This window comes from Phodopus roborovskii, unplaced genomic scaffold (genome assembly GCF_943737965.1).
Source record: "Phodopus roborovskii unplaced genomic scaffold, PHOROB, whole genome shotgun sequence".
Taxonomy (NCBI): domain Eukaryota; kingdom Metazoa; phylum Chordata; class Mammalia; order Rodentia; family Cricetidae; genus Phodopus; species Phodopus roborovskii.
Window position 1 is genome coordinate 5,054,892 of NW_026126434.1, and position 18,069 is coordinate 5,072,960.

Below are 18,069 nucleotides of genomic sequence, written 5' to 3' on the forward strand. Positions count from 1 at the left end.
GCAGAAACACATAGAGACAGCTGACCTGAACAAGGAGGAGCTAACGGGCCCCCAGACAAACAGCTGGGAATCCAGCAGGGGACTGACTCAGACCCCCTGAATATGGGTCTCAGTTAGAAGAACTGAGCAATCTAAGGGACCTCAGACAATGGAACCAGGATATATCCCTGGTTCACAAAAGGACCTTGCAAATACATCCCCCATGGAGGGATACTGCCTTAACCTAGAGACAGGAGAGAAGTCCTAGTCCCTACTTCAAATGACCTGACAGATCTACATGACCCCACCTGGATGGCATTGCTGTGCATGTGGAATTTGGGTGAGGGGATGGGAAGGGAGGGAGGTCAGGGTCCATGTGAGGGAGCAGAGAGTGTAAAAGGGAGAGAGGGAAGAAGGGGGGGAGAGAGGGAGAGGGAACTAGGATCGACATGTCAAATAATAAATTAAATAAATACATAAATAATAAAGCAGGAGTGTGCATTACAAAGTGAGAAGCATGGGAATATGAGGATCTGTGCCCCATTTTTGAGCTATTGAAATGTGTGATTTTCCAGGTGAGATAAACCCAGATAATGGCACAGTTCAATATTGTTTAAAAGAAGAACATTCCTGCAGCCTGGATAGTATCCATGTTCTAATGCGTCATTCTTAGATTCCAGTTCAAGGCTGTTATGGCTCTGTAGGGTCAATCTGTAGAGTCCTAATCACTGTTGGCTGCCCCTCACTGCTATTACTTCAGAGCTGACTGGCCCTTGGTATGTTAATCTCTCTCAAGCTTAGTGCATATCTGTGAAGATCCCATTCTCCCTACAAACTCTAAGACCCAGCATATGTAAGCACATGTGACCCATGGCGAAAGGTCATTTGTAATCTAAACCTCCTTTCTGTGAGTCTTGACCAGCTCTATACCCCCATCTAGTCTTCTAGCCCATTCCCATCTTAAATTTAGGAAGCCCAGCAATTTCCTATCTATACAGGGCTCTCTTCAAATGTAATGAAGTGATATAACTTCAACTTTCCTTCCAAATCCATCACACAACCATTAGATAGGAATTCTATTTGTGCTACATTAGGTACCAATTACAGAGGTAGAGGCTTCAACCTGTGGTTCCATTTCATTAAGTTTCTTTCAAGAATAAGCATCAAAAAGAAGGAAAAAAGGTTTTCGTGATTGAAATTAGTCTCAAATTGGCAGAGGGTTCCTCCCATTACATCATTGTAGGCAGTGTCACTTTTAATGCCTCTTTTCTCTCATGGCCAGAAATCTCCCACAGGCCCTATAACCTCTCTACCTGAAATGGGGTCCACAAACTAGCAGCACCATTACTATCCCAGATGTTAGAAATACAGCTGGAAGCCCCATCCTGTTTAACTACATCCAGCCCTGCATTTTAATGAGACCTAGCATATTCATACTATAGCAGAACCCTGGCCCACAAGAAAGAGACCTACTCCTCTATCCCTTTGCCTGATGGAGCAAGCATATCTTAAAGTGTCCTGCCAAACACCAGAATTTATCTCTTCTAGCTAGGCACATGAAACTTAAATTTTCTGATTATCTATTGATATCTATTTGAGAGGCAGGAGTGGGTGAAGCCTAGACAGGTGGTAGCTGATATCCAAAAGGAGTCTTTCTCATGATGTCTATGGAAATGTGTTAATTTCCCATGTAGAAGCTTTTTCCTTTCCTAGAAAAGGAGAACTATATAAAAATATACAGGACGAGAATATCATAGGATTGGTCCCCCCCCCCTCTCTGTATGTGTACATGTGTATGCACGTATTCAGGACCTTTCAGAGGGAGGTGAGAAAAGCGCATTATGTCCTTTGCACTGGAGTTACAGGCAGCTATGAACTCCCTAATGTGGGTGTTTGAGCACAAACCCAAGTCCTCTAAAATAGCAGAAACTGTTCTTAATTACTGGCCCATCTCTCCAGGTCCACATGTATGAGTATGTGTATGTGTATGTATGTATATGTGTGTGTATGTATATGTGTATGCATGATTCTGTATATGCTTGTGTGTAGATATGCTATGTGTGCATACCTCAGTGTGCATCTGTGGTGGTCTGAATGAAAATGGCCCCTATATACCCTTAGAGAGTGCCATTATTGGAGATGTGGCCTTGTTGGAGTAGGTGCAGCCTTTGGAGGACATATGTCACTTGAGGAGTGGGATTTGAGGTTTTAGAGGCTCAGGTCAGACCAAGTGAATCATTCTTTATTCCTGCTGATTCAGATGTAGGACTTTCTGCTACCTCTCATGCTTGCCACCATGATGACAATGAACTAGACCTCTGAACTGTAAGCCAACTCCGAATTAAATGTTTTTCTTTATAAGAGTTGTTGTGGTCATACTGTCTCTTCACAGCAATAGAAACCTTAACTAAAACAGCTGCTATGTGTGTGTATATGTATATGTATCTCTCTGTCTCTGTGCACACCATGGCATGTGTGTGTGTCTATTTGAGTGACCTTCAAAAGTCTGTTCCATTTACGGAGAAATTTAGAAAAATTAAACCATAAATTAGGGATGCAGTGGTTTCTCATGTTTAGATGTAAAAGAGGATAAAAATATGATTGGAGAGAAATAGATGGTGTTTCATGGACTTAGTTTTGAGGTTGTGGTAGTCCAACCAGCACACCTGAGAATATGCTTCTTTGACTCTGGTGAGGATGAATTGATACCCATTGGAAATCAAGTTGCTTATCTGAATGTGTCCCTATTACTAAATGCCTACTGCCCTATAGAGGTTACAAGTGATTTCTCATTTAAAAATATGCACTTTCAAAAACAAAGACTTTATTTCTGTGTACTTTCCCTTTGTCTCTATAAATAATCTGGGACATTAGACCAGAAGTGAGATAGATGAGAGCCATATGGTTCACCCCATTATATCACCTTTCGTTCAGTGGGGCATTAGAAGGTAGAAAGTAAGTCATGATGGAAAGGCAGGGAACTTCTTGGGGCCATGAGAAGGGTGAATGAAGCCCCTCACTCTGGAACCCAGCTGGAAACTTTACCAGCAGCTAAACAAGATTTCTAGCTCAGTTCAGTTAGCAGATGTTGGAAGCCATTCTCCCTTACACACATTTTTCTAAAAGTTTCTGTGGAAGCCCTATTTACAGGTACAGGACATGAACAAACCCCAACTGTCCTGTACAACCCTAGTGGCTTCTCATTTTACCTTGTCAGATCATAACTGTATCCAAGGTGTTTCTGGAACCCCTTCACATACCTCTCTTATCAAATGTGTGTGTGAAAGAGAAAAAGGGGAGGGAGGGAAAGAGAGAGGGAAGGAGGGAAATAGGAAGGGATTTTTCTTAGTATCATTGTTAGAGGCAGCTTGAGAGCCACTAAGGTGGTGTATATGGCTACTGTTAAGGTAATTCATTGTTTTCTCTCTTTTGGAGAATCCTGTGCCCACACTTGGAGACATTTTACTTTCTCTTGTTCCCCCTTGGAAGCACATACTCCACTTGGATGTGTCTTCCTTTCTTCTAAGCACCTCTCTTTCTCTTACCCCTTACCTTTAAACCTCTTTAATATCTTTAATAAATATCTTTAATAAAATCTCCAGTTCTACCTCATTCACTGGCTAGTTCTGAAATTTCTTTCAGAAACAAGCCAAGAACACCGGTTTGGCTAAGTCAAGATCCATAAGTCTACAGGAACTCTTGAGGCTGCTGAGGGTGACAGTGTGGTATGCCTTTGTTCCTTGACCAGAATCAATTGGAACTGTTAAAATCTATCAAGACATTGTTGGTATTAAGACAAGTTAAGTTTTTATTCTCAAATCCTCATTTGATATTAATGAAAATAATGTTGAGGATAGTGCAGCTTAATTCACTGGGTGTCAGCTGTTGAATTTTCCCTTGCTGGCCTGGCTGCTGTGGGCAAAAAGGACTGCCAGTCAAATAGCCAAGGGCAGCACAGATACAGCAATCACAGCTACGGTTATGGCTCTAAGGTGACATCCCACCCAAGAATGCTCCAGTTTTAGCCAGACTTTTTGCTATTAAAGGCTTTGTTGAGCTCCAGATGACCTTGCCATCATTACTACTTAGGCCAGAGAGGTAGCACTTTCCCCTGGTAGCCTAGCAGAGGGACTCCTGTGATGGCAGAGAATGAAAAATGCTGTGATTGGTGAAATTACAAATCTCTCTTTACATGGAAGTTTTGCTGTGATTTGTGCAAACATTTCTTCCCTGGATTTATAAGCAAACTATTCCAACTGTTGAACTGGCCAACTGATGACTTTGTGTTGTGCCTCCCTTGGGATGGCAACATTAGGTTCAATAAAGGATTTCTCTTGAATAATCCTATTGCTTACTTTTAGTACAGCTGACTGATAACAAGAAGAAAGGAGCTTCAGAAAAATCCAAGTCTCAGTAGCCAGGCAGTAAAGCAGAGAAGCCTGCACAAATAGCCACAGATGCAGCAGAGAGATGGAAAAGCAGCATGGAGTTGTTAGCAGGCCAGGCTGCAAAAACAGCAAGGCATCAGTCAGCCTTGACAGCTATGCCCCAAGCAGAGCTGTAGGGCCAGGGGCTGACAACAGCTGTGAAAGGTGGAAATAGCTGTCTTCTCAATGGTGGCCACCGTGACAATGACCATGACCATAGGAGGCAGTTGAACTATTCAAGAAATTAGCCATAGCAGGATCAGGAAGGATGGCACAAATAGAAGAAGGGTGGTTGCAGAGCCCCCAGGAAGGACAGGGGGCTGTCAATAGCCAGAGCAGAGAATTTGCAGGCCCTGGGGGTTGGAAGAGCTTCAGAGAGCTGTCCAGCTGGTGAAGAGGGAACTTCCCTGTAGAATGCAAGCACCAACCTGCCAAACACTGATGGGCCTGCCACTTTCCCACTGTTCACACTTGTCAGGTAGCAATCACCCCCCCACCCACACACACACACAAGCTGATGCAAAATAAGCAGACAGAATCGTCACAGTTTATACACAGTTTCCCCATTACCCCATGAGTCCTTGGTGTTTACCATCCTTAACAGGGTGCTGGGCTTCATGTCACCTTTTTGAGGTGAAAGAAAGATGCTACATTACTCTGTTTTAAACCATAATATAAGAAGCCATACTGAAGGAAAAAACTTCTCCTTTGGAGGGTATTTAAATAATTATAAGCCCCAATATAACAGCTGAGCTTTGTGGCAGACATATCTGACTCGGTTCTAGTAAGCATGTTGTTTTGATTGATCTGTCATTCATAGCACCAAACCTGTGAAGTAGGTACAATTTTCTTTTCCAGTTATACATGTGCATATGCGGGAGCTGAGACATACAGTCCACCAGGTCTCCGAACCAAAAGGTGTCAGTGCCATGTGTAGAACTCAGAATTTCAGAGTTAAAGCTCACATTCTCTGTGTCCCACCTCTGGTGTCTGGTGTCATAAAAACATGATGAGCTCCATCTGATGTGGGTCCAACCCTGAAAACTGGAGATTATATATTGTTCTTCCCTTACTATCACAAAATACCTGAAGCTGATGACTTATATAGAAGTATTTTGCAGATCTAAGTACCTGTATCACATGATGATCTTTTTGCTGATAGAGTTGAGAGGAATCACACCACACCACCCAGCAAGAGACAGGGAGAGTGCAATAGTGTCTATGTGTATGCTCACTTGTGTGCATATAGATGAATATGTGTGTATGTGTGTCTCCTTCTCTCCATAAAGCACCAGGATTCAACCATGTAGATTAGCTTACCCAATTCTTGTCATCTCTGAAAGGCCCCTCTAAACATGACAGTCACGATGCTTCTATTGCCTGAATAGCACCTGATGAGTATTACATTTCAACACCTGACTTCTTGGGCAACACATAAGCACATAGGCAGTCATGGAAGATTCATATGGTAGGAACATGACAAATCTGCTGCACATGGCAGTGCCACCTACCTATAAATCGCTCTGTATACAGTAGACTACAGGGAGAGGTTGGGCCAGACACATTTAAGTCATCTAGCAGTCTTGCTTGACTCTCCCACTAAGATATACTCATTAATGAATAACAAAGGCTGTATCTTGACCCTCTAGTGCCAACAGGGTCTTATTTCTCTGTTCATTTAGAACTCAAATAGGCAGGAGAACACTATGTGCATGTGGAAACTTTTCAAACACCCAAACAGTGGTACTTCATCATGGTGGCTTCTCAGTCTTTCAAATCAGAACTCTCTGTGTTCCATGGGACATTAGTTTCTTTGATGTTCTGTTTGTAAAAGGATTACATGGTCAGATGCATAATTGCAGGTAAAGAAATATAAAATAGATATCTTCTTTAAGCATGGAATGGAACTATACTCTGAGAATCTTAACAAGGAAATAGATTAGTACCATTCTTACAGTATGAATATTTGAGCAGACTTTTTATTTTCCAGAATCCTGAAATATTTGTCTTCCTTGGAATACATTCAGGGAAATAATGATTGACTATATAAATACTGTTGGGTTAATTGGCAGCTTGAAAATTATAAAGAGAAAAATAGCTACCTGTGCAGTGTACAGATCTAAATTAGCATTTAATCTTAAAAAGGTAAATGTGAGATCGCTCAATGGTTAAGAGCCCACAACTTTCATAGAGGACCCAAGTTTGGTTCCCACAACCCACACTGAGAGGGTCTCACAAGTGCTTATAGCTCCTACTCCAGGGGATCCAACATCTTTTTTAGGACTCGAAGGCACCTCTACTCACATGAACAGACCCTCACAAACACATACAAGTAAAACTATCTTTTTTTTTCTTTTTTCTTTTTTTTAAAAAAAGCAAAAAGTAAAAGTATAAGGCTAGGCATGACATCCCACATAGGGAATGGGCTCCAACCAGCTAACTCATGCACCAGGATTAGATCCTGGTCCTACTGCCTGGACCAGCTTCACAAAAGTCTCTAACATACAGAGGGTCTAGTTCAGTTCCATGGAGTCTCCACAGCTGTCAGTCTAGAGTTTATGAGTTTCCAGGTTCAGCTGTCTTTGTGGATTTTTTCCATCATGATCTTGACCTCCCTTGTTCATGTATTCACTCCTCCCTCTCTTCCACTGGATTCCCAGAGTTTGGTCTAGTGCTTGGTTGCAGATCTCTACATCTGGTTCCATTAGTTACTGAATGAAGGTTCTATGATGATAATTTGGGTATTCACCAATCTGATTACAAGGATAGGCCAGTTTGGGCATCCTCTCCACTATTGCTAGGAGTCTTAACTAGGGTCATCTTAGTGGATTCCTGGGAATTACCCTAGCACAAGTTTTCTCCTTAACTCCACAGTGGATTTCTCTTCCTTCCCCCCCTCAAGCATTTCATTCCCTCATGGGAGAGGGGCTTTGTCCTGCCCCACCTTAATGTGCTATGGTTTGTTGACTCCTCAAGGGAGTCCTTACCCATGAGTGGGCTGGGAGTGGATGGGAGAGAGAGGGTTGGTGAGTAGGGGTGAGAGAGGAGTGGGAGGGAGAATGAAGGTTAGAATGTAAAATGAAGCTAAAAAAATAAATGATTTTTTAAAAGTAAAAGTATAAAACATTGATAAATATAGAAAAAAAAGGGAGAAACCCCTAAATATAGCAAAGGTGGAACCATAACAGAACATTAGAGTTATCTAGTATTTAAGTCATACATAAATAACAGTAATGAGTTAATAATAGGGAGGAAAGCAACAAGCCTTTTTTGTATTTTGTGGATGTTCAAGAATAGATTAATTTGTTTAATGTCTAACAACACTCACTAATGAATAACACAATGAAGATGAAGACTCTAGGCACAAAATGAGAGTGGAGTGTGACTTGACAGCCCCTTCAAAGAAATGCAGTTGAAAACTAAACACTGTTCACTCTCCCAACAGTCAAACTTGTCAACCAAATAAATTGTGAAATTTTCTTAAACTTATTTTCTAAGTCATATGTTTTCCCCCTTTAGGAATAAGTGAGCATTTTCCAACCTCATATGGAGGGAACACAAATGGGCAGAAAGAATTTCTCTATAGAGTGACCTGATGAGATGTTTGGAAGTCTTTAAAATGTACATAATTTTTGACTCAGCAATTCTACCTCTGGAAACACTTTCCAGGGAGATGATTGCTGATGCTTGAGAAGATTTATATTCAAGAACAGCTACTTTATCATTGCTTATAATAACAAAAATCTAAAATATCCATAATGTGTTACAATAAATATGATGAATTCATGGGCTGGAATACTATTCAGTCATTAAAAATTATGTAGTATAAAAATATTTAATGATCAGGGGAGTTAATGATATAGTAAGTGAAAAAGCATGTTAAAGACCAGAAATAAAGTCTAATCACTTTTATTATAAAATGTATGTAGTAAAAAGTATGGGCACTAAAATTCAAGTGGTGATTATGCCTTGTGGTTAGTACCATGTGCAAATGTGTTTGCCAATATTTCTTATAAATTTTCTGCAATAAACATCTTGTTCTTTTGCATTCAAGGAAAATGACAAGTTCGGGGACCACACAGTGACATTTGCATTTTACAAAAAGCAAATCTCTGTGCCTACTTTGCTTTAAAACCACAATTAGTAAAACAGACTTCCTTAGACTTTAAAGGGTATATGCTGATTTTAATGCACTTTACAGGGGCTAAAATACTATAAATCAACATTATCCACAGTGTAGAGTCACTCTATCATTACTCAAAGGCCTACATGGTCCCAATGGACTGCTCTTTGGAGGGTACATGGACCATAAGAGCCACTGATCTGTCCATTATAAACCTACCCTAGGTCAAACCATTTTTCATTGTGACTGGCTTCTGCAAAAGTCAGACTTCTCAATAACCCATGAAGTCCAGGTTTTATAGATGATTCAACTACAGTTACCAAGCCAAATTCCCCCTGTTCTCTGCACAGCTCTATAACCATCAGGTCTGTGGATTCAGAAGCTGGGGAGAAAGAGTGGCAGATTGGCAAGAATATTTTACAAAATAATACAAAAATGTCACTTTTGTGCTAATTAAAATCATTAATAACAAAAAATTAATGGGAAGGACAAAAAGGCATCCCATTCACAAAACTTGTGTCAGAGAGGGTGGGACATTGTTTCTTCTGACAGCTAAAAAGATATTCTCAGATCATTACCATATCCAGTCTGTTTCTCTTGTGCAAGTGCCTGTCCTGGATGCTCGAGGAAACCAAGGCATAAAAAGCTATTTCTAATACCCCCTGACTCTAAATGCACACCTGCAGAATTAAATTCCTTGCATTGCCAGGAACGTTTTCAAAAGCTCAGAATCAATTCTTTAATCATTCCACTTTCTTAGCTATGATTAAAAACATGTGTCTCCTAATTAAGCTAATGAGAAATTGTTAATTGGCACCAAGCCCCCCTCTGTGTACACTTGCTAATGTCACTACCATTCTGACAGGAGAAGGGATCAAAGTCAAGAGGAGAAAGTTTTCAAGTGACTTCATTATTGAAAGTCAAGGACAGGGGCTTCATTTGGAAAGCCAATACAGTTCAAGAACCTGCAGGGAGGAATGACATTTCCTGCTAATATTTTTAAAGGAGTAGATGTGGACATGCAAGAGGCAGGGGTTGATTACCTGATCTGTTTTTCTTTCTCGAAGAAAGAGTATCTACAAGAAAAGCCAAAGTAAGAGAACAATGCATTCATGGAGTGGTGGGTATTAAGATGATGTGCTCTTATGGGCCTGTTTCTCTTGGTCCCAGTGTGCATGGCATTATCTCATCCTATCCTGCACCTAAATCTCTTTGCAGATGAGTGTGATTAGTTAAATGAAGCATATGCTTCAATGACTGCTGCTCAACGTAGATTGGCCCTGGACTTGTGCAAGAATGTTAGCTAAGCTGTAATCAAGGTCTTAGGCAACAGGTGAGGATGGAGGGAACACAGGCTTGCTCTTAGTTCTAGAAGTTGGAACCTCTATTTTAGGTCAGGCCGCATTCAAGCCCTGGGTCCATCCTGTCAGGAAAGAATAAGCACACAGCCTATGGTAAGCTGTGAATAAAGGCAGTACAGGAAGTACTGGAGGAGGATTCTGGTTCTAACCCTGCAAGTTATGATCACTGTTGAAAGACAAATGTGGGGAGAATCTGCTCATCTGGGGTACTCTATCATAGGCTCCCAACCAACTCAATGCTCAACTAAGATGTTGTTCATCTCATACACAAGAGACAACTTCCAAGTTCCAAGGCTGGAAGCAAATGATAGAGCCTCCAGCAAGGCAACCCTACATGCCACTTCCCTGACACCAGGGACTGGTGCTTGGAACTGGGAACAACTCCAGACTTTAAGAATAGGAGTACAATAAAGACAAAGTTGCTTCAGAATGTAATGCCAAGAATGAGAAATGTTCCCCATAGTCTCAGGTTGAACATTTGGTCCCCAGGTGATGGTTCTGTTTGGGAAGATTTAAGAAGTGTGACCTTTCAGGAGGAAGTTTGTCACTAGGGGTGGCATTGAGAGCCTTTGCCCTTGCTCTAATTATAGTTCAGATCAAGATGTGAGCTTCCTGCTGCTCATTTCCTTACCTCCAACATCATGGACTCTTACTCTAGGATGGTAAGCCCAAATACACTATTCCTTAAGATGCCGTGCTCATGGTGTTTTAGCAGATAACAGAAAAGTAACTAATACACAGAGATACAGGTCATGGCTGTGTGGTAGCTGTGTGTGGCCAGTTCTATGGATCTTGTTGGAGTTGATAGAGATTGTTGGATACAGGTTCCAAGAATGCAGGAGACAAGGAGTGGTCCTTGGCTGCCTTCGTTTTAAAGACTCATTTGACCCGAGAAAATGAATCACACCTGCTCAGGAACTTCCTTGAAGCTTTGCAGGTGTCACTCCAGTATGCCTCCAGTCTCTGCAAGCCTCCCAGTAGATCTGGAAATATGCTGTTGCTTTCTTTCAGTCTGCTCCAGGCTTGCCTGGCATGGTTAACTTCCTTATACCACCAGCTCCCATGAGACATCTTAGTGCCCTCCTCTCATGCCAAGATCCTCAGCAGGCCATGATGAAGGTGGCTTTCCTGGTCCTCTAGCAGCAGGTGCCCAGCAAGGAGCTGAGTGTATCCCAAGGAACTTTGCTGGAAGTTGTCCCCCAGAGCAAGGCTGGCCTGAGGTAATTGGATCGTACCTTTTCACTCTGTGGCCATACTTCCTCAGCTGGGGATACTGAGAGCACTGTTTTCCATCCCTGTCTTTGCCATCTAATCAGTCATCTTTCCACCCCCCCCCCCAGCTAACTTCAAAAAAATGTCTTGGGGTAGCAGGAAACTTCCCAGAGAAGACAAAGAAAACAGATAACAAACTGGAAGGAGGAGCCAATTGATCAAATTTGGGATTCATTTGAAGTAAATTCCATTTTGGCTCTTCTCCCAAGGAGAAGAGAGGTGTGTGAGAGCACTGTAAACCCTGATGCAGGAGTGAACAGGCTGAAACATGCTGACAGTATCAGAACACTCAATTTTTAACATCAGGAGAGATGAGCAATGACAAGCACTTTCTAAATTGTAAGCTTCCACTAACACAAACAGGGGTGAGTGCCTGTGAGTTAAGTGTGTGTGTCTGCCCTGAAGAAGCCCAGCTGAGCCAGAAGTCTTCCAAACAGTAAATACCCTCAATAAATTCTTAAGGAATAACAAGAAAGGGCCCAGAGATAGGTCTGGCTCAACCCGTGGGTCTCGGCCCCTTGGTTTTGAATAACCTTTTCCCTGGGGTCGCCTAAGACCATCAGAAAACATATACATTCACATTATAATTCATAATAGCAAAAAATTTACAGTTGTGAAGTAACAATGAAAGTATTTTTTTGGTTGGGGTCACTACAACATGAGAAAGTGTATTAGAGGGTTAAGTACCACTGGTCTAGCTGAATTAGATATTGTGTTTTAAAGTAAAGAAGTAATTCTCCATTGAACCTATTCTAAGCTCAACTAAGATTCACCTGCCTCTCTGAGTATCTTCAATTTCCTCAATGATTCCTGTGCCTTTCTCCCCTTCAAGAGAGAGACTCACCTTTCAGATTCTGCAGGCTTCTTGCTGTGAGATTCCTGTTACCAGTTGGAATAGGTGTGGTCTTGTTAGAGGAAGTATGACTTTGAGTTCTCATATATGCTCAAGCAATGCCCAGGGTGTCAGCCCACTTCCTGTTGCCCACGAGTCAAGATGACATAGGACTCTCTACTTCTCCAGTACCATGTCTGCCTGCATGTTGTGCCATGATGATAATGAACTAAACCTCTGAAAATGTAAGGTACCCCAATTAAATGGTTTTTCCTCCCTTTTTAAAGAGTTGCTGTTCTGCATTCCGATAAGCCTCTGTACTGATGTAGCAATCCAAATCAGACCAAATGAAGCCAAATTAGAAAACTCCCCAGGTTAATAGGTAAATTGCTCCAGGATGATTTTCCAGCCCTTCAGAAAAGAGACAGGGAAGAGAGACCAAAAAACCACATGTCTGTTTCCTGGAGGGCAGTTTAAATAGTTTAAATAGTTTAAATAGGAGTGGTCTTAAGCACCTCTGGGGGAAAAGCCCTTTTTTAGTGGGCTTTCTGGCATGAGGCAGGGTTTGTGAGGGAGAGATGGGGGAGGGGGATGGAGGTAGAGCTTCCACTGGAGCAGTGGTCATGGATTCTCTTCACAGAAATGGAAGTTGCAGCTAAGACAATTAGGGTCACAGGCCGGCCAGTGGTTGACTAGTATTCTTGGAAATGCCCTTCAAGGTTGCCACAAATCCATGTCAGAGGAGAAGCTGGCTCCAGAACCCTCCCAGGAATCTGCTTCCAACACTAATGCAGAATTTATCTCTAAATTTAAAGAATTTTGACCCCAGAATGGACTGAACGTAAGTATGTATAGGGTACCTGTTTTGTATATGCTCTGTTCTAACCATAAGGAAACCGCTATGAGTTCAACAAGCAGAAAGTCTGCCCCTATGTAAACCACAGGTTGTCAAGGACAGAAGGAATATGTAGTATGCTGGGCTGGGGTAAGTGCTATTGCAAATGTGAAAGAAAGTAGATAGGGATGCCGGCAGGTTGTTTCAGATCAGAATAAGATGATCCAGGAAGATTGATCAAGGAACTCTTGAAAAGGGAGTGTGTGAGTAAAAATGAGATTTCCAGAAAGTGTTCTAGGCATAGGCATGGGCAAAAAACAAACAAGGTGGGTGCAGTCTATCATTCCCAAAGGACAGCTGGGTCATAACAGCCCACAAAACCAGAGTAGCCAAGGCACACGGAATAAGAGGATGTAAGTAGATACCTTCCCAGTGAGTGCTTTTCAAGAACAATAAGAGAGTTGAATAGTGCTGCGGGCAAAGAAGAGAACATTGAGGCATTGCTTGCTGGAATCATGCAAGTGATCCACGAGGGTGGCTCAGGCCAAATGATCCATGAGGAGGTGTCAGAGCTGACACTGAAAGTAGATTGAGTTTGAATGTAGGACCAGGGGATTTGCTGATGGCTTGAGTATGTGTGGTGGGTTGTGGGAGAAGAGAGAGAGAGAGAGAGAGAGAGAGAGAGAGAGACAGACAGACAGACAGACAGACAGACAGACAGACAGACAGAAATAAAGAGAGAAAGATCTTATGGTGTCTGAGTACCTGCTGCTGGGTTAGACATGTTGCTAGGTTTGTAGAGGAGACTCAACCCTTACTCTATTTAGAGCCAGACAGAACTTTCTTGGCCTCAGGCAAAGGGCAGGGATTAGGGGATAAATTACCAGAAACAAACAAGTTAAATGACCAGGCCTAAAAGATTAATCTCTTCCCAAAGCCTGAAAAATCTCTCCCTCCTTTGTAGACTTCTGCTGGATTTCAGATGAGACACTTGTACCTGGCTAACTCTCAGAAGGAGCCCTTAGGTGTAGCTATTGAACACATTCCATTCCTATCCCCTGCTTACTCCTGGGTGAGCACGGAAACATGAGCTATTTATTTGTATTTTTAAAAGCAGAGGAGTTTATGATCTTCCCAGCACAGGGAAGAGAATAGCCAGGTTTATTAAAGTACTCATAAAAGAATCTAAGTTAATAAAACAGAGAGTTGGGGGAAACCAGGGAGCCACAGGCATGTGGAGTGGGATGCTTTTAGAGTTTCTGAGCAGCCCTGTTTGCCCAACTCCTTCCCTCGTCAGCTATCACCACAGTATTTTTAGTTGCATCAGCGACTTTCCATCTCATCTTTCTTTCTCTCGGGGTAGTTTTGAAACCTAATTTCAATCTGCTTGGATAAGAGGCCAACCCTCAACTGGAGCCAGGCTTCCATAGCAATCTGGTGCTCTGTCCTGTCTAGCTCAGCTTTGAGCTTCTAAATGATAAATGGTGGAGGGAAGCTTCCCGGAGCTGCACAGGGGAGAGTCAGTTTCATCAGCCCCACCCTAGAGAGACAGTAAAGTTGCGTCTAAGTGTTCAGATAAAATGAAAGGTTTGAGGAGTAATGCCACAGCTTGAAATTGCTTCCCGACTCTTCCATTGTAAAGAGAGATGTATCATCCCCTTGCTTTGGAGAAGGACCAGGTATACACGGTCTCATCTCAGTCTGCCCTTCATAGTATTCCACAGCCTCTCTCTCCTACCCCTTCCTTCCCTGGTTTCTGTTATTCAATGAGATGGAATATGTAAGGCCTTTTAAAAGATTATACTCGACTGTAATGCACCCTACAATAGAATGAGGACCATCAGGGCAGAGAAGCAGCTGTGAGATGTGGCTTTTTCTCTAGCAAGCAAGAATTTTACAAAGCATTTGGAAGAGGGGGAGGAATGGGGAGATTCCTCAGATGTCTGAAGTGCTTGAGCAGCCATTAGCTGATATAGGTGAACAGAGGCTGGTGCTGAAAAGGCCCGTCCCAAGCAAGGGCCCCTTCACTACACTAAAGGGGAAAATGTGGCTGTTTGTAGGGAGGGGTGTGGGGAAATAATGTTACATTAAGAGGTAAATAATGGAATCAGAGGTTATCAGAGAGTAGAAATGGAATGTTGGGCTCGCACTTCCATTCTGTCTTAAGCTGGCACACTGCTGATGTGGTTTATTAAACAGCTGTCAGAATCCAGGCTCCAGGCAGATGCAGCCAATGGAGTGTGAAGAAGACATTCCTGTAGGGACAGACATAGCAGCTGGTTTCATGCGATGCTTCCCATCCCACAGATCCTGTTAGAGAGAGATGGGAAAGGAAAGGACAATTAAGAAGCCCAGGAAACAGGAAAATCAACCCAGGTAATGACTGGAGTAAGAGGAAGATATTCTTTTTGGGATCTCAATTTTGTTTCCAGAACAGGTTAAAGGTTCCTGGGTAGCACAACAGCATGAGCACACAGAGGAAGATGGCACCGTCTTTCTTCCCTTTTAGACTTCAAAGCTAAGGATAAAACATGGAAGAATTCAGGGAAAGTAGAATGTGGGTAGACAGATCTTGTCCCCCATATCACTTAATAACTAAAGCAATGGCATTAAGGTCCTTTCTGACCCTTTGATGAAACACTATAGACAGTCATTGATGAGAGAGAGAGAGAGAGAGAGAGAGAGAGAGAGAGAGAGGAGTGCATCTCAGCTTTCTCCAAACATAAGCTACCTGACAGGTTATCCAGTTCCAATTTGTCAGACCTAAACACATGTACAATTGAGCAACTCTTAAGTGGACCCAATAAGTTATGTATGTATTTATTTATGTATGTATGTAGGTAGGTATATAGCAGTAATAAAGAAGAGGCCACAAATGGGGGGGCACAGAAGGAGTTGCAGTAGGGAGGAATGGATGGAATAATGAAAATGTAACTTAAAAAACATAAATAAAACAAAAGAGAGACAGGGCGTTCAGAACGATTTGTGATTTGTCCATTAGGGCTTCCCCTTTGTGAATAGGACTAAGCCCTTTGTAAGGAAGGCTTCAAGGAGCATTTGGCCCTCTCTCACCCCCCTATCTTCTTTCATGGGAGCAAGTAGCACTCTTCCTCTCAGTGGGTTACAGCACCAAGGCACACCGTTCTACTGGTTACTGAGGTTCAGGTATTTCCTTGTAGCAACACCAAAAGACTCATGCTAGCTAGACTACCATGTACCATTTCCAAATATTAAAGATTGCTGGGCTGAACCAAGTAGGAAGTTATTCTTTTGTCTTCTTGGAAAACCTAGGGGAGAAGAAAAGTCACCCGATCAAAGAAATGTTAGACCTGGTATGTCCAGAGACAGCAGCAGGAGGATCTGTATCAGTTTCCCAATCCAGCTTTTGTCTGACAATATTTTGCCATCCCCAGAGCTGACACTCCATGGCACTCAAAGGATTTTCCTTTGTCTTGTCACCTCTCTATGTTGAGGATCCTGTATCAGGTTACATTTTAGAGAGTAGCTCAGATTTCCTGTATCCCATAATTAGTTGGAATGTGCATATTGATACATTTCTGGGGTCTTTTTTTATTTATATATTATTTATTTGAGAGAATTTTATTTATTAAGATTCATGTGGATGAAGGAGAATATTTTTCTTCACCTGAAAAGGTGTGCTTGTAGTTGCAATCTATGCAGCTAGAGCATGTACTACTAAGGAGAATTGGCAGAAGGGAACCTGATACTGTCACCCAAACCTGTAACACTCTCAGAGGCTCATGTTTGAACACTTGCTTCCCAGTTGGTGCTCTGTCAAGGAAGGTTTTTGACATTGTGAGTAGTGAAGTTGGCCACTCAGGGCAACCACTGGGAAGTGAAGTGATGCTGGGATCCAAATTCTAGCCTCACTCTCTGATTCTCAGTCTCCTTCATTCTCACATCACAATGAACTCTGCCATGCCATGTCCATTCTGATGGACTGAAACTCTTGGAAGCTACCAATCAAAATACATCTTTCTCTACTTGTTTCTGCCTGATATGGTCATTCAAAAAGTAACAAATACAGGACATTGGTATCAAATAAATGAGGATGCTGCTTCAATTACACCTGACCACATGTCCTTGTGCCTTTGCAGATGGATTGCTGAAGGAATATGGAAAAGTCTGGAGATGCAGCCCAGTGCTAGAAGTGGAGTTCAGGGAATGAAGCTGTTTGGAAGCCAGGATACCATCTGATATAAGTTATAACCAGGGAAGGCCAAACTCATGAGGTTTCAAATGGACATAAAAATGATATTGGAAATTGGACCAGTGACCATTTGCATTGTGCTCTGACAAAGACTTGTCTACACTTCACCTTTCACCCTTGTCCTGATAAGTTGAGGGATGTTGGATTAAAAACTAGCTAGTCTGTTAGATAGAGATTAGTGTCCTTGAAGAGCAGCTAGCTACATTTCCCTGGAGATTAGGAGAGGCCCCTTGAAGGCATTTCAGGAATTACTCATCTCACATATCCAGTGTACAAAATTTCAAACTGATTTGAAATACTTTCCCTTGAAAAGAGAATATTTTAAGTTTATTATACTTACAAAGAACCACTAGGGAAATATTTTCCTATGTTCAGCCACCAAAGCACTCAGAGGCCTCTGCAATAGTGGTCCAAGGAGGCCTGGCTACTGCTCAAGCTAGCATAGAACTTGTCTATTTTTTTTCACCTAGTCTTGCATGTATGCAGAGCACAAGGATTATAAGGTTATGGAAATCTCTACCAAGAATCCAGAGAAAGGTTTGTAAGCCCCGGCAAGGTATACAGGGTCCCATTATGCACAGGATGCTCCTGACAGAGATTAGCGTAGAACTGTAAGATTGATGCCCAAATTGCAATAGAGACTCCAGGATATTGGAGCTGCCAGGAACATGGGAAGTATGCCAATGAAAACTTGGAAGCAACCCAATAGATAGGCCATAGAAAATACGTGGGTGGACTCCCTAAGCCATTGTCACCACATGTGTCCTAGATATTGGACGTGGAGCTATAGGATTTAGTGTTTCTCCTGCTGGCTTTCAGTTTTGCTTCCCTCTCATTGCTTGGATTGGGAATGTTTACTTTGTGCCATTGTATTTTAGAACTATGTTCTTTTTAAAACTTTAGTCTATGGGGCTTGAAGTTCATTGATTGAGTCTCTTAACAGACAGAATGAGTCTCAGTGGGGAGTTTGGGCTCGAGCTTTTGTATAATGTTGGAACTGTTAAGATTT